The sequence below is a fragment of the Hippocampus comes genome, unplaced genomic scaffold (assembly GCF_001891065.2).
Source record: "Hippocampus comes isolate QL1 unplaced genomic scaffold, H_comes_QL1_v1.1 scaffold91, whole genome shotgun sequence".
Classification (NCBI taxonomy): Eukaryota; Metazoa; Chordata; class Actinopteri; order Syngnathiformes; family Syngnathidae; genus Hippocampus; species Hippocampus comes.
Window position 1 is genome coordinate 248073 of NW_017805034.1, and position 17659 is coordinate 265731.

A 17659-nucleotide genomic window follows, 5' to 3' on the forward strand; every position below is an offset into this window, starting at 1 on the left:
GCTGTGGTGAGTCGTCATTTTCATGCACTTTGAATTTGCGTTGTATTGTATTTTGAAGGCATTAAACATTGCCGTCGCGATCGGAGTGTTGCGGCCAGATTAGACGCTCTTTGTGTTTATTATTATATTTCGAAAACGCCACAGTTTTCATGCAGCTCATACCATCTTATTTTGTTGTATTATTTCCGCCACACCTTAAATGCCGGTCCCTGAAAATATTGTCTGACATAAACCGGTCCGTGGGGCAAAAAAGGTTGGGGACCCCTGCTTTACACTGTTACACTTCAAAACAAGTCTAGACGTTGCCATTTTTGCTCATGCCCCCCCCCCCCAAAAAAAAACCCAAACAAACAAAAAACAGTGGTACAAACAACATGCTTTGAGGCCTGCAGAAAACGTAGAGAAAGTTGAGCGACTTGTTGTTTCACTTAAGTCCTTTATGGCGCTAAATTGCCTTTCAAACTGTTGTCGACTGTCAAAACAAGTTCAGACATTTCCAAACTCAGAATGGTGAACACCTCAAAGAAAGAGAGACACCTTTCAAAAAGTGATTGTTGACTACAGGTTGTTTGTTATACTTCAGTCCTGTCGCTAGCATGCATTTTCAACAGTAGCCCATAATCAAAACAAATCAAAACCTCACTCCGCACTTCAGCGTGGTAGGTGTTGTGTGTTTTAAGCTTGCTGACTGTCAAAATGAATCAAAAGGACATTTCTGCCTCTGTTCGATATGTACTGTCGCACTAAAGTCCTGTAAGTGTTGCTCGTGTGCATTGCGCTGTCGCAACAAATCGAGACGGCATTTGTCCTTTCCTGTGCGTCCCGAATGCCGGCGGTCAGGCAATGATCACGACGATGTGTCTTGACGCGTGCCGACAACTCAAAGAAAGACCTCGGCTACTCATAGACTTACTTAAGTCCTGCCTTTCAAACTGTTGCCGTCTTTCAAAACAACATATCCGGTGTACTCCAGTCTATCACTCAATTAGCTCGTTTGTTCATTGGCCGCCTTTCTACAATAGAAAGTGAAATCGAGACTTTTATTGGTAATCACTTTAATTAGGCAACTCCAAGGCCAATTTCAATTTTTATTTTTGTGGTGGTGTGCTTTGTGCACAGACATATTGTTTTAATTCCAACAGCGTGACTTTCTGTTGTATGGTGCCATTATGGCTTATTGGGGTCAGTAAATGTGAAAATGAAACCAAATTTTTTTTACATCATGGTTCCCGTAAGGGATTCGAAAATTTGGACAAACTTGCCTAATCGTCAATGTCCTGTGAAAAACACATTTTTGTATGAAATATGGACATTAACAAAAAAAAAATAAAGAATTTTTAATGACAAAAATGGACTTGTTTTCACAGGACAGTGATGATATGCTAACAACTGACGCGTGTCCTAACTTTTGACAAGTATGGAATATTTAGTATGCCAACATGCTTTAAACAAGTTTTTTTTAAATGAAGGAAAGCAAGAAAAAGCAATATTTAAATATATATTATTTCAGCACTATCTGACTGTATCCCAGAAAATGATGTTAAGTTATGACTCTGAAACTGAGGTTGTGCTCTTGTGAAAAGCAGTGAATAAATGATTGATGTTATTTCTTGTTTTCTGTTGTCCTTATGATAATTTTTTTTGTTTAACTTACAAAAGAAAACTGTTTAAGTGGTGTTCAATTTTATATAAAATATAAACTGATATATCTAAATCTATAAAATGACCTATACTGATTTCGTACAAGTTGTACAGAGAGCATTGCAGTTATATTACTCATAATAATTCAATTCAGTCGAAATTGTATTGCAGGTAAACTCCAAGAATTTGGTATGATTTTTTTTTTTTTTTTAATGCCGACTTAAAAAGCAGTTAAGGTGCTCGCAAAAACGTAGTAAGATTTGTGCAAAAAGCAATGCAGTGACATTTGAAAATTTTAGTAGCACTCTCTACAAAATGTAATTTTTTAAAAATAGATCTGATGCAATCAAATGATTAGAATTTAGTAGAATATGCACAAAAAGTAAAGTGTTGGAATTTATGCGGCAGCTGTCAAAACTAATCAAGACGGCATTTTTACTGTGGTCTCTGAATGCTAAAAGCAACGCAACCACTGAAGCTTTTGTCTGTGGTGCTTTGCGTTTGCAATTAAATGACGCGGAAATCCAGATGTTGTCAAATGGCATCCACTGAAAATGGAGGTCATAGATTCATGTGTGCGTTGTGCACCCCTGGCGAGAGACGCACGTGCGCACACAAACGCACACGTTTTGCTCGCTACTTGTTGGTGCGCCTAAAAGGCCGACTCTGGTTACCTTCCAAATCTGCAAGCATGTGTTTGTGTTGCATGTGTGCGTGTGTGACTTATAGCATACGGCCCTCGCCAGGGACAACAGCCGCTCCAGGGGGTCTGCCTGTTTACATACTGCTCGCATTTATTTTTGGGGCTTTCTCGTGACAAACTCACGCAACAAACGCTGTACCATCAATAAGAGCACCTTGACTCTGGTCACCAATGGGCTTTACAGTACTGTGCAAAAAAAAATGTCAGCGCAGTCTATTTTGTATCAATTGGGGAGTTTATATAAAAAGGCATGTAGGAACATTATTTCCAAACACTTGTATTTTGTAGGATTATCACCAGTCACATATGGCAGGGAAGTTTTCCTTCATTGGTGTGTTGCCATGGAGACTTGAAAGGATTTTGTCGGTTTCTGTCCCCCCCATCCAAAAAAAAAAAAAAATCCCAAAAGTGCAAAATTCGGCAGGTTTTGTGTAAAAAGGTCTTCAGTAAGATTTAGTTGTATTCTGGACAAATTATATTGTAGTGGAATTACTAACCATAATTTAGTAACCTTTATGCATAAACTGGCTCTCATTTCATAGCATTCTGCTTCTTTTTTTTTTCTTAGGCAGCGGAAGTGCAAAAACGTATCACATTTTGTGCAAAAGGTAATTCACTGAAGTTACGAACACGTATTTTGTTGGAATTTAATTTGCCAAAAGTAACCGTGAAATTACAAGAATCGACTCGGATTATGTACAAATTGTCACGCATTTTATAACATATTTATAACATATAACATATTACGTGAAATAATTGAGTAGGAATTGGACAAAAACTAATTTAAAATGACGAAATGGTAGTAAGACTTTGTCCAAAAACTGTCGGAGTGCAATGACTATGGCTGTAAAATCCATCCTGCGCCCAAGCCTTCCTGTCGTACTCCCTTGCCTTACAAGTCCCCCTCCCCCACTCAGCCCTTCACTCTGTCATGGATCAGAGAACATGTCGCAAAGTGCTTCGCAGGCAACACGTGTGCGCTGCACCCCTGCATACTGATGATGTGTCTCCGCAGCTTCTTCCTGCCTGTACTCCGAATGAGAATTTAGTAGCAAAGGGTACACGGCGTCAAACCCTGTAGTATACAAGTGGCACCTCGATTTAATAGGAGCATGACTTACATTTTTTTTTGTTTTGTGTTTCACCCTGAGTTAATCTTACAGGAGAACTTCAAAACTAATATTGAACCAAACGCCACGTACCAGTACGACAAAAGTCAGTTAGCTTCATGATAGCACACAATGCAAAGCACCATAGACAGGCTAATAAAACTAGCATCAGTGTCGCAACATCATATCCATTTTAGCAACGGATATTTCAATGGGGAATGTGCAACTCCTGCTGTGTGCGCATTGGCCGCTGGGTGCAGTACAAAACATGTCCATGAAGACAACAGACAAAACTGCTCGGTAAGCTGCAGTGATATTAGTTTGCAGATGATAAAGAATACATGGCATTGAAATAGCATGATGCACAAACTGTTAGACTCTTTACATTCTTTTCAATAATTACTGTATATTTTACAAACAAAATTGCCAAGTGCTATTTTCTTAAATGTTCTGATTAATAAAAACAATGCATTTTTTGGGGCGTCGAGGGGGAGATATTAATGGCATTTAGATTCATTTTAATGGGGAAAGATGATTTGGTTTTAATGCTCGAGAAATTAAATATGCATTATCTTGGTTGATGATACATAAACGTTTAAATGAAACCTCGTATTTTTAAACTATCTTTCGAGACTCCATGGCAACACATAAATGAAAGCAAAGTATCCTGCAAGAAGATAAAATCCATGAAAGCTCCAATGTTGACATCAACTCCAGTCTTCTTTAAAAAAAAAAAAAAAAAAGCCTCCCTTAATTGGTGTTCAGAGCCGTCAAGGCACTCTCGCGTGTCCTGGCCCAAATTAAACAGAAACTATTCGGAACATCTGTGCAGCAGGTGTGATCTTTGCAAGCGAAAGTTTTCAATTTCAACCTTTTCAGCGTCAAGTGCAGCAAAGGGAAGTGTCGTATCGTGAATCTCCGATAACCCCCGGGCCTCATTAGGCTCAAAGTAGAGCCCGGTCATACAGTTCTGTGAATATCTTTTAAGACTTTTTGCGCATGCCTTTAGCGCTTGTCAATGTGGACTCCTCTTGGGCTTTCCACACGTGACCTCTCGTCTTCTTAGTCCGCCTGGGGTGTCTCGTTGGGTCCAACCTCATTCCGGACCTCACCTCGTTTCCATGGACACCACAGAAATTTGGAGGCGCTCCAATCAGATGATTTCTCATCTTTTAGACAAGTTGTCCAACGGTCAAATGTTCGTTTCCACCAAACTTGACAGCTCCGCTCAGTTTTTCTTTCGAAGCCCTAAAAATGTCTTCCAAAGTGAACAAAACATGACTTTTTTTTTTAAACATAGTTTGGCTGAATTCAATCATTTCAATTGCTTAATGTTGTACCTAAACGCTCATGTGTGCTTTCACTTTTGTAAAAAAAAAAAAAAAAAAAAAATCCTTCTAAATTATTGTTCAATTCCTTTGAAATGCTATTCGTACATTTCTTCCTACTAAGGAGTCCAATTCAAAAACATTTAAATTCCAGCGAGTAATTTTTCCGCCATTTCCCCCCCTCAATATTTTCATTCGTTACAATGCATCACATTTCTGGTCCAGAAATCCAACAAAATTATCTTCAGTTGCAACACTACATTACGGTTTGGTACAAAATCCAACTACAGTACATTTTCCTGAGTGATTTTAGCTGCATTTAATTCAATTACCGTATTTTCCGCACTAAAAGGCGCACCTGAAAGCCTTCCATTTTCTTAACAGCTCACAGCGCGCCTTAAAAGCCAATGCTCCCTGTGTATGGTCATTACGGTAATATTTCGACCCCAAAATGGCTCCTTGCTGGAGACATGTTGACAACGCAGAGTTCAAACTTAAGGCGATCGGTTTCGCAGTTGAACACGGAAATAGAGCAGCAGCAAGAGAGTTCAACGTTAACGAATCAGTGTTATAACTTGCTGTTGGTTCAGTGAACTGCTTTATTAAATAAGTTTTACTGACTTCTGATCATTCTGCTGGTGTTTCCTTGAGCGTGGCTCCATCTAGTGGATACATTGTAGATTGCGTCGTATAACGCGGTGCGCCCAATGTATGTAAAACATTACAAAATAGGCCATTCATTGAAGGTGCGCCTCATAATCCAGGTACAAAAATCCTCCTAAATTATTTTCGAGTCATTGCCCAGCGTTACGTTTTCATGCTTGAATACACTGTATTATTTCTTTCATCCAAAATCCTATTCAATTCTTTCCTGGTCGATTGAAATGTCAAAACAAAACCACGGAAGCTGCATTAGTCCTAAAATAGCCAAACTGGTTTTGTCCAGCCAGCAGACTTGCTTCCGAAGCTGACTGATTTCACAGTTCGTTAAAGTTCCCCCGACATGGTGATGATGTCCTGTTAATCTTTTCAGCCTCTCTGTCAGTACTTCGCTCATCTGCTCGTCCGCTAATACGCCGACGACGCCAGCCGGAGATGGCTAGTTCATATATATATATTTTTTAAAGCTTCAATTGGATCCGTCCGTGTTATTTTTATTTTTATTTTTTCTGACAAACGGGGGGAACGCATCAATCTGTCTTAAATCGCACGGGCGCCGGCTCACGTCCTTCATTTGAAAACGCCTCGCTGAACAAAAATGTGCAGTTGCAAAATGTCAACAAGCGTTCAGTGGCGTGTGCACGCCTGTTTGCATGTGTGTGAGAAATGTGAATTTGTGGGTAAATGTCAAGAAGTTGGCAGTCTAACGGCCCCGGCTCTGACAAATGATCCATAAAGGCACAAAGTGATTGGCTGGGAGATTGTCATTCATTCTAATGCGAGTGTCGCGGTGACACAGTGCGGCGCAGTCACGCGCTTGCCGTTTAATTACAGCCGGAATGGACTCACTGCTTTGCTTCGACGTTTGTCGCTTTGTCCGCTATTGCCAGGATTTTGTAAGATTTCCTACAATGAGTCATGCATTCTAATTGGTAGCATTTGGAAGGATGGAAAAAGTGTTTTTTTTTTTTTTTTCCAGCTGTCGTTTCGGACCCATTACAATTTAAAGTGACAGTAATGTTCCTGATAATTGAGGTGGACAATAGTCCGATTATCACTGTAATAAGTCTTTTTTTGTGTGTGTGTGTGTGTGTGTTTAATGCTGTCCTCATTAGTAATTCAACTGTATTAACTAATTAGGCTGCATTACTTCTGCACAAGTTCATATCAAATTCTCGATAGTCATTTCATTGCATCAGTTTTTGTACCGTCCTAAAAAAGATAAAAAGTATCAAATGTTCTTTAATTTTATTGACTAAAAATCAGTTTCTTCCCCTTAATTAATACCGTTCTTAAGTCTTGAGTGCTATTTTTTTTTCTTCTTCAGTTTGAGTAACCAAATGCATTGCTCTTCCTTATTTCTAATACCAGACAGCTCAAGGCTGTTTGGGGTTCTGTTTGATGTATGCATCTTGTGTCTACAGGGATTTTAGCAATCCACACAAATTGAAAGCCTTTCCTCGGATGGCACAGATTTCCCAAAGTGCTCAGTTTGCATGAAGTTTGCCCCGGAAAAAAAAAAAAAAAGGTGAGCCCGTTCCATCTGCACAGGCACCTACGAGCAGCAAAGATGAGAGACTCGGCTAAAACTTAAAAAAAAAAAAATAAGCTTCACACATCATTAAGAGATCAGATGGCCAGCCACGGCAGAAACGCCGCGAGACACGGGAGACGTCGTGTGAGTGGAAATTCATCAAATGATTCACGCTTTGGCAAAAGGTTTAAAGGTAGTCAAAGCGCAGAGTGATCAAGGAAAGGCATGTCGTCCTTTACGAGGTCCCGGGCGGGGTGAGGCTCCGTGCAAAATTTTCATGCCTTCATAAGAGTGAAAAATAAATGAAAACCTCTGCGCGGCACTCTGTTGCCATGCTCCGCCCATACACAAAGACTCAAAACCCCAAATCTTTGCAATTTAGTGTCAGCCATCTGTCTCCTACATGTCAATCAAATTAGACCTTGCGCTAAATAATCACGATAGAATTGATTATCCTATCGATTAATGGCCCGCAGTGGACATGAGGAATTATATCTTTAAAAAAAAAAGAAGAAAATAATAAATAAAAGACATTTTTGCACATATACTCATTTTACTGCTAGCTTACTGCCTCATTCTTGTAAGAACTCCAAACTCTCACTCTGGGAGTGTTTGCCATCCCTGCTTTATCCTGCCGGACAAGGCGGAACGTCATCCTAAACGTCTGCAATCACAACAGGGAAAACGCAGTGTCGCCGTTAACAGGATTGTGTGCGCGACTGACGATTATGGTACGAAGGTCTCAGCGTTTTGATTGTGCTGTCACAACTTCCGCGTGCGACGTCGCTCTGAATCCTATTTTCAATCTGGGCCCAATCAGAGCTGGGATTGACTATCATCTTAAAACGCGTTGCCGCCGCCTCTGTTAAGAAATCTCTGGTGTTTTTTTTTTTTTTTTTTTTTTAAATGACAACTGACAAAGTAGGCTTGTGCCCGAATTATGCCGGCTTAATTTGCCATATCTTTCCTGTACTTGATAATGTCATGTGGTGGTTCTCAGACTGGAGTCTGTAACTTTAGGGCTTGCAAAATTTGCGGTAATGTATGTGGTATCATACATTACATTTTTTCCATCAATAATATTATTGCAACATCTCATATTTCCACTTTCTTGTCAAATATAGGCCTCTTTTTGATTCTTATGTTATTTGGGGTCATGCATAGTTTTTTTTTTTAACTGGTATTAGGATTAAGAGGTGGTCCTTGGCACAAACGTCCCTGGACCCAAAAACATTCGATTGTAGCGCCATCTAATGATCCGAAACTGCTCTCAAATCATACCAGCCACAATAAAAAGCAGTCTCAGCAATGCCTTTCTGTCTGAAGGCAGTTTTTTAACACCAAATGTGAGCGTTAAAATTACATTTAATGGGTCTGAGGAAACACATTAAAGTCATTACGGCGTGATCGAAAGGCGTCCTTTGATGCCCATATTACTCCTTTCATCAGTTACTGTCCCCTCTTGCTCGATCAACATCACTCGTCGTCCTTTGCGCCTGTTTGTTCTTTTGTTTACTGTGTCAGTGCATTTCATATCGAATCAGATGTCGCCACTTGCATTGGAATACTCCTGCTTGCCAGGTCCCACGGTTCCTTCTGTTCGATGAAGAATGTGGATCAATCTGCAAAGCATAATGACTATTGATTGTGTATGCGCAGAAGAGAGAGTTTGAAGAAATTATTCTCTTTCATGATACACTGAGCTGCTTTTTTTTTTTTTTTTTTTTTTTAATCTGCAGGCACTTTGTATGCATGTCCAGTAACGGTTATTTGAGAGAACCCCCCCCAAAAAAAAAAAAACACAAGATTTAAAGTGTTTTTTAGAGATCATTTCCATGCTTGGAGATTTAAGAGTTCCCGATTGGAGCCTGTTGCTAACCAAAACAGCAGCGCTCGCGAGTCCCATAGTCTTTCAAATTAAAGTGTGGCTTCCAATTGATGTTGCCATGTGGTCGCTCCACAACGTTTCGTGTGCGTCTGTGTTAAAAATAAAAACCTCCAGATTCACTAGACACAAGTAATATACCGGTGTGCTTTTGTTTGTTTTTTTTGTTTTTTTTTTCCATGTGTCTTTAAATAGCGGTTGATAAATTCAATGGGAACTGCCCGAGTGAGAAAACGAGAGCTGGATGGGAGAGAGCAAGTGAGCGAGAGCGTCGAGCTTATCTCAGCGGCCAGGCTTGTGCAAGGTCACTCCGCAGCCTCCAGAAGATTTTTTTCCACTTCCTGCAATGAGTCTGCGAAAAACAATTATCGCTGCAGACGAAATGTTAAAAGCTTGTATTTGCAAGAAAAACAAACAAATAACGAGAAGCACCGCACCATGGGGGGGAACATTGAAAGACAAAAGTAGGGAAAGTTCGAAGTGGCTTTGTGTCGTAATCCAGCCCAACTTTTTGGATGCAAACAAATCAAAACTCAATTTTCCCAAGTATGTTCCACTCAATTCCTTTTCTCACAGATTGTGTTGATAGAAACATCTTTTTGGTAGAGCTCTTGCTCGAATCTAATTACAGTAAACTGTCTCACGGGTCGGTTCCCCAGCAGCTCGTGGGTGCCAACAACTTCCATCTTCAACATATGGAAAAAGACCTCGGACCCAATTACTCTCAGCTCCAACTTTTCACTCAAGTGTCTTCCAGCTGTTCACTGAAGCCTAATGATTTTTTTTTTTTTTTAATGAGTGACCACGAATAAATATTTCATTAATATTCTTCCCATTACTTTTAATCTCGTCCAGCTTTTAGAGAAAAGCATCCCACTGAGATTTTAACCATCTGTAATTCCTTCCACTCGGTCAGCATGTACAGTATTACTTAGTCCTCTCTCTACTTGGGTTTCCGATCACTTTCCCACGGAATGTCTTGACCGCGCTTGATAATACACCAGTGCCTTTTTTTTCGCCTTGGCGCGTTGCTGTGGCCACTCCACAGTGTTGTGTTGTCGGGCGAAATCTGTGTGAATCAGTGTTGCTGACGCTGTTGAATTCACATGGTGAAGTGTAGCGGAATCAATTACATGGCTAGATGCTCCCAATTAGACGAGGCTGATCAATGTCAGCCAAGATCACTTGCCTAATCTCGCGCACACACACACACACACACACACACACACACACACACACACACACTGCATGATTTGATAATTAAATCAATCTTAACAACTAGAGCTGCACTAATGAAGCTCTGATCTCAGATGAAATTCTTCTGTGTGTGCGTGCGCGTCTGTCTTTGCGTTCTTGAATTGAACCCATTACTACATGAGAATGGCCCACACAAGTTGTATTACACCTTTTGCGTATCACATGAACAACTGGAAAAAAATATGCCGCCTCGCGAGTTCACGTAGCATTAAAGCACTTTTGTTGCACATCGTGATGGTAGAGATGGTGGCCGACCAGCATTTTTAGATCTTCAGGGGCATTGTGCACTAGCAAAAGATGAATGATGTATATTGCTGCTTTATAGCGTGCCACGCTAGCTGCCGTACACTTGTCCCTTTTTATCGGTGGTGGGAAGTGGTGAACTACCAATGACTGTAACTTTTTATTCGTTTTTGAAATGTGCCGATGGGCCGGGTCTTTCGTAGAATTTAGATTTTGACGTGATTTGTTTAAAAAAATATATCTATACAGTATATCCAATTATATCATTTGATACATTCATAAAAACCAATAAATGTATTTTAACTGATCAATTTTAGGAAGGAAAATGCATCTATATTAATGAAACACATGTTGCAGGAGTCACACTATCAATAAAAAAAAAATCCCATTGTGCTTGCTCAAAATGAATGCTTTTTTTTTTCTTGATGTCTATGTAGCTCTCTCTTGATTTAAACATTCCACTCTGACTTGGGCCACTATGTTATTAGGCTAACGATATGCCCCCCCCCCCTCCCCCGAATTAGACATAAATAGTCATGTATTAAAATAGTAGACTTTCCTTACTGTCGTTGCTCTTCGAGTACTAGTGACAGTTTGATTAAGCCGGCAGAGATGAAGTGACTCTGTTGCCTGGCCAAGCTTAAACTCAGCAGGGTGCCACCATATAAATGTGTGCGTGAGATTTAATTGCTAATCACCAACGTGTGGCTTTGCTTTCCTACGCCGCACGGAAAGACGAGGGAAGAACGGGGGGTGTGGGAGGGGTGGGGAAAGAAAAAAAAAGGCCTGATTAATAACATGATCCGCCACCCCGATGATATGATGATTAATGCAGCGATTCATTGCCATGGCGATACAATGGAAATAATGTAAAGGGAGATGAAGACGGACAAGAGTGAGAAACGATGAAACGGAGAGAGGAAATGAAGCAAAAGTGGCACAAAAGAATAATGTGAGCCGTCGTGGAATTGAGGAAGAAAGACTCCAAAGGGGGAAAGATGAACGGAGAGGAGGGGAAACAAAGCAACAAAGCATTTTGCCGCCACGCAACAGCTCGGTTTCTTTGAGCCATGTATCCGAACACTCTCGTTAGATGATTTGACTTTCAAAGGCTTTCATTTTAGTTTGGTTTCACTGGAAATACTGCAAGTAGAGCAAAGCAACATTACCAGGACACTGAAGTAGCAGTAAAATCGTGTCTTACTTAACGCTTGTTCTCGCATCCAACAACACTGCAGCTCTGCTTGGCAATATGTCCCCATTTACTGACAGTTCTTACAACAGTGTGTGTATCTTCAGTGTTGTGTTCTTCTGAGATGACGCAACACTTTCCGTCTCATTAGAGAGTCAGCGGTCATGGAGCCCAAAGTGTCATTAGCCTTGTTTCTTGCACAGCCGTGACTCACTGGAGAACGCCTCGCTGTAGAAACTGTGTGTGACTGCTGGAGAGCTGACGCTGATTCGAGATGCAACGGAATTGTTTGGACTGTTGGAATGGTTTGGATCGGTCGAGAAATATCGAAGTGGGACGACGATAGTGTCACGATTCATTTGGGTCTTTCGGTGAAAAACAGTCACCAAGCAGTCCTTGAAGGCGGTAGATTTTTTTTTGGGGGGGGGGACATTTTCAGATTTGCATGTGCAGTTCATCACTCAGGGAAAGCCCCTCCCATCCTCGCGCCGCCTCGCCGTAACGCACGATCCTCCGCTGCAATCATGGCAACATCATGTATATTCCATGAGAGATATAAGCAGCTACCGTGGTGTGTGTGCGGGCCCATGAGTGTCTTTGTGCACACGTACACGCGTGTATTCACTTCCAAACGGTCTCTCTTTAACAAACTGCTGTTCCGCTTTTGCTCACGCAAACGTGAGCATGATAAACGGCAGATCGAAGCGCGGACGGACGATAATTTCACAGCCTTACATAATTCGTCTTTCCTGTCCAAGGTTTTTGTGCGTGTGTCCGGTCGTAACAATACGCACGCTTGTCTTCACGCATACATTTTCCGCCTCTCACTGAATGCCTGAAGGCTACTGATGGGGAAGGTGCGTTTACATGTTTACACGTGTGTTTACAAGTAAAGTTGTTTTTCTTTGGAAAACAAACAAAAAAAAAAATTGGAATTGTAAGCTCAAGACCACCACTTATTCACCTCTAATGTCACCGGTACTGATGCTCATTCGTGGGTGTATTTCCGAGCCAATTATCTCACACGAGAACTGTGGATATACTACGTTTTTGCGCGCGTGCGTGTGTGACACCCCCCCCCCCCCTTCTGAATTTTGCTGTCCAGCTAAATTACTCAACACTTTCTCATATTAGTCCTCCCGGGACGTCGGCAATAGTGTCTCAAAGAGCCCGGCAAGCTTATTACAGCCGTGGGCTTTATTGATCAACACACGCACAAGCACACTTGCACTTTGCTCCTTGAGAGACGTAACACCTGCACAGAGACACACCCACACACAACCATGAGAATGCCGAGATGAGATTTTTTTTTTTTTTTTGTGTGTGTGCGCGTGTCCATGCGCGACACACACACACACACACACACACACACACACACACACACACACACACACACACACACACACACTGGGTCATTAAGGGCTCTCCTCGCAGTGTGTCCTGTAAGCAGTTTGGTTCCCCCGGCGGGCCGCTAATATACTGCTGCGTTTCCATCGCATGTCATAGCGTCAGCTTTTTTTTTTTGTGGCCGTTAAAGCCCCCAGTTCCACTTTGCTGGCGGGCCGTGGGACCACTTGGCGCCGAGCTCGAGGAGGCGACCGCCGCCACGACACGCGGATGCATTTTGCCGGAAATTGGCGAAAGGGAGCGCTTCGGTTTACTTTGACGCGTGTCGGTCTGGCTTTGTGGCGGAATGAGTTTCTAGGGGTGTATTAGGAAGCTGCTGAGGGAAAACAAAATGATGCCTGAACAAAAAGTTGGAGTCTCACTAGAATAAAGTTGTGGTTTTTCCAATATTTATTTATTTTTTAAAATCTCTTCAGAATAAAACAAGATTCGAATAATTTTTTATCTATAGTCATAGTTTTACTCTCCAAAATGATCGACCAAATGGAAGTCTGGTAGCCTAATTTTAACATATGATGCGAAACCCTGTCGACAGGCTAAAGTAAATTAATATTACAATATGAGAATCCAACAATACTTCCAGGCGTATCGTCCATCTGTGGTCATGATCGGAGCTTAGTTTGGGACCTTTTCTGCCTCTTCTTCTTCCCCTGAAACCATGCTGCATTGCTTCCGGTTGACCTTATTGCTGCCTGGCACATTATAGAGAATAAAGTTGAATGTTTTTGTCGTATAACAACTTTTCATAATGTGACTTTACACTTAAAAATATTGATTTTTTTCCCCCCTCACGATATGATGACAATTTTGGCGAAAAATATTTCATAATATCATTTTAGTCTCGTCAAATGACCACTTTTGTATCCAAAAAGAAGGCTTTATTTTGGCAATATTCACTTTTGGATCAAATAGCCTACTTCTGTTGAAAATTAAAAAAATCTATCTTAAATGTGCAATTATTTCATGGGTTATTCTCATATTATGACTCAGACTTTTTTTCTAACATTCCCTTAAAAGCTACAGTTATTCTCATATTATTTGGTATCCTGTACCGTTGGTTGGTGGCATAAATGTAAAAAAAGCTTCTAGCTTCTAGTTCCATGTGGTCGGATGATAAATTATTTTGTCTTTTGACTTGGTGAAGCAGCACGCGTCTCATACCAATGGTGGAACAGAAGGGAAACCTGCAAGCCAAGAGAAACTCTGCGGTAGATTTCTCACAGAAGAGGGACAAGAAAAGTCTGTTGCCTGTGCGGATGTGTGCGTGTGCTCGAGTGCAATTCATTACAGTGATATTGATCTGGTCAACGTATGTTCGTTGCTCCCGCTGCCTGCTGCTGTTCTTCTGAGACCAGGATGACGATTTTGATTTATGATGACTCGGCAGGATTTTTTTTATTTGCCGGTAGTTCATTCCCGGGGAGCCCAAAGGGGGAATCATGACAGTGCATTTTGTTTTCAAGCTAGTTAAAGTGGCAATGCACCACTACACCGCAGATTATGGACAAACACGACCACCTTTGAATACTCACTCAGTAGTGCTTCCTAGAAAGTAAAAAAAAAATTAGGCCCCACAATAACAATTGAACTGATCGACCTGAAATTTTGTGGACACGTCGCACAAAAACGTATCAAGGACCCATGACTGAAATTGAACAGGAAGTTGGCCATTTTGCTTCGAAGCGGCCATTTTGGGCAAATACCTACATGAGCCTCCAATGTGGGCACAGTGTGACATCAAATTTTGTTTGTCATTATGAGGCTTTGAAAAATGAACGCAAAGTTGTTTGAAGGGAAAATTACAATTTCTTGTGGGGGCGGGGCATGGTGAGGGAATAATGCTTTATATACTGCATACATTTTTTTTTTTTTTTTACTTGGGGCAAAAAAAGTTAAGCTCAACAGACTCATGATGTGACCGATCACCAGAATAGTCAAATTTACACAATATTTTGTTGCTCAGTTTATCTTGCGCCGGTATAGATTCCTTGTCATCATGGCAAGTATTTGAGCTTCACATGTTGCTAAGTGCTAAAATGGGAGGTGGGGAATAAAAGAAATCGCTTCAACGGGGGGGGGGGGGGGGGAGAATCTGGCGATAAATTCCAGCCGTGGCAATAAACTAGACACACTTGTCACGTGAGGTGATGAGCTGAGCTGAGCATCCCTCACTCATGACGCCGACACGTCGCGTGTGTGTTCAGAAGATTTCAGCATTCATGAATCAGAGGCGGAAGAAGAAGCCGCGTGATATGACCGCGCGCTCAAATGAAGATGTATGTCGCCAATAAACATCCTGGGCCTGCGCTTGTACGACGTGTCATCGAATATGGTTGTATGTGGGGACGTCCAAGTAGAACTTCTACAGTGCCTTGATGAATGCCCGTGGAAGCAAAAGGGTTAGACTCATCAGCAGCAGTTTGGTCAAACACTGCACGATCACAGCCCACTGACTTTCATACAAGCATGATAAGATATTGCACCCTTTGATGCTGGAAGGAGTGTTTGGGTCCACACAGAAAATAAAACACAAAACACTCTGCATATTTTACAAGAAATGTATTTTTAAGAAAAGAAGTGTGTGTGTGTGTGTGTGTGTGTGTGTGTGTGTGTGTGTGTGTGTGTGCGTGCGTGTGTGTGTGTGTGTGTGTGTGTGTGTGTGTGTGTGTGATATGAATTCGCAAAATTCTCGCGAGAATGGAAATCTTGTCACGCGAGATTACTTAACGCGAGATCAAAACAACAATGGCGGCGATTGTCAAACTGCGATCGTTGCTGGAAAAAAAGATTTACCGTAGTTTTTGTTTTTTTTTTTTTTTTGACTGAGAAATTTCCTTGCGTCCCAAAAACGCACATTATTTGGAACTGTGCATCGGGTGGGAAAATTCTGCGTCTAGGATGCGGATGCAGAGGTAACGAGATGGCTGCATATGCAGAGAAAGAAATTCTTACAGTATTTGTGGATGAAATGTGTTGTTTTTTTGTTTTTGTGTCGGTATGCACAGTTTGTCCTTCAAAATGTTATTTTCCCCTTGGCCAACCACACGGTGCTCCCGACATAGTTCAAGTGGAACATCAAGTCCTTGAAAGTCACCGCTAAAATCCCAGATGAGTTCCCCACCCCCCTGCGCGATCAATGACCCCCCGTCCCTCCTCGGACGTCTCCTCGCTGATTCCGTCCGACAGCCGGCGACGCACGATGAGGCGAAATAATACGCGAGGCGTCGCGCCGGACGGTATCGATTGCGCGGGACCGGTGTGCTGCTTCTCTAATGGAAGTCGGAACATGATCTCATTGTGGGAGATCGGCTTCTGCTCTTCCACTCTTGGCTTCACGCAGGATGTAAAGCAAACGACGTTCGTCCCTTTTCCATCACAGGGTTTACATTTTTTAAAGTCTTCAAACGGCCCCATTAAAATAATACTAACACATTTAAGCACACGTGTCTTGTCAGTGCTGTGCAATGTGGGCGAAGTAGAGCGCTCACGTTTCATTTGGGATTTTTCGAAATTTCGATTGGATTTGATTGTTTTGAAAAGTTGCTCGGCTAATCATACAAAACACAGGCCGACAAGTGTGACAACGCACACGCACGGCGTACGTAACATGGAGGAGTCTGGGATGCGCACCAAGGACAGAGCTTTTTAAAAAATGATTAAGCCCAAGTCGCCTTGATGCTGATGGCCGACATGCTAAAAGCAGAGCGCAATACAACTTTAATAGCCGGCACTCTCGCGCAGAGCCATTTTTCTTCACTCTCCTTCATTACGTCTGCCTTTTGTGTCTTTCGTCTTTGAATGTCTAATGCCTCACGCAGCCCGTAGCCCATAAAACACAACTGCAACGCAAGCAGTCTGAGCCACTTAATTAAAGCTATTTGTGCAGCCTACATTCCATGTGATTTCTTCATGCTATTCTTTTAAGTGTTGTGCCCGTGGCCGTTCTAGCATGGCAGTGAAAGAACAAAAAAGCACAATTTAGAGAAAAGCAAAACTTAAAAAAATCAAATAAAATTGTGTGAAACCTATTTGGAGGGAAGAAAAAAAAATCAAAGGATGGGAATCAATCAAAAATTCAAGAAAGGCAGTTGTATATTTCTGAGAATTCTATCTGGTCTGTTATTCAGAAAATAATTATCGTACCATTTGGAAATATTTTTGGAGAATTTCTTTTTGAGAAAACAATATATTTCTGACATGTAGGGTGTACATCTGATTGTCTGTAGCTCAAAACATACCAAACAACACGGGCAGTTTTCACGATTCAGTTCCGACTACAGTATGTGTGAAAGCCACATATGGTGTGATTTGTTCATATTAGGCCGAACAGACTGTGTTGTTGTTGTTGTTGTTTTTTTTATTTTATTTTTTTTTAATCTTATGTGCAGTGCCTGAGGGCACTGTACTGTAGCGGCGCAATAAAAGACGCATTAGAGCAAAAGAGAGATTATTGTGGAAAAAAAAATATTACAAAGCATGAAGGTTCATTTTTTTTTTCGCCATCCTGGGGAAAGAAACAAATGTTTTTTGTGTGTGGGCGTGAGAAGTCAGCAGAGAAGACGTTCTCAGCAGGTGAACCCTCCTGGAAACAGGAGAGTTTAGACACAGCATTTTTTTATTTTATTTAACCTTGCAGATTTTTTTTTTTTGATGGTCGTAATATTGCACGTCGCAGTTTGCCTGACAAGTTCTGCCTAGCA

The 17659-nt window shown here is 41.5% G+C and overlaps 1 protein-coding gene across 4 annotated transcripts in view; it reads left to right on the plus strand.

Annotated features, from left to right (window-relative positions):
• The window catches only part of LOC109512016 (TBC1 domain family member 20), a 65476-nt gene that overhangs the window by 19215 nt on the left and 28602 nt on the right, over positions 1-17659 (plus strand). The gene's annotated exons all lie outside the window — the stretch shown is intronic.